Below are 541 nucleotides of genomic sequence, written 5' to 3'. Positions count from 1 at the left end.
AGGCGAATAATCGCAAACGACGACGCGTCGATTTTGCGGCCATCGTTGCTCGCGCGACTAACGACGACCAGCCGAAACGGCTGTAGTTTATCGCATCGATTTCATCGAGCAACCGATGGACGCTGCCGCGTTCGTTCGTAAATGAATGTTATACATACTCATGGCTAACTTGAGGCGAATAATCGCAAACGACGACGCGTCGATTTTGCGGCCATCGTTGCTCGCGCGACTAACGACGACCAGCCGAGACGGCTGTAGTTTATCGCATCGATTTCATCGAGCAACCGATGGACGCTGCCGCGTTCGTTCGTAAATGAATAATATACATACTCATGGCTAACGTGAGGCGAATAATCGCAAACGACGACGCGTCGATTGTGCGGCCATCCGTTGCTCGCGCGACTAACGACGACCAGCCGAGAAGGCTGTAGTTTATCGCATCGATTTCATCGAGCAACCGATGGGCGCTGCCGCGTGCGTTCGCCCGATTGCGCGTGAAGTTACTGTTCGGAACCAAGAATATACGGGTGTATTATACCCG

This window comes from Colletes latitarsis, chromosome 14, assembly GCF_051014445.1.
Source record: "Colletes latitarsis isolate SP2378_abdomen chromosome 14, iyColLati1, whole genome shotgun sequence".
Classification (NCBI taxonomy): domain Eukaryota; kingdom Metazoa; phylum Arthropoda; class Insecta; order Hymenoptera; family Colletidae; genus Colletes; species Colletes latitarsis.
Note: the sequence above shows the minus strand (reverse complement) of the source record.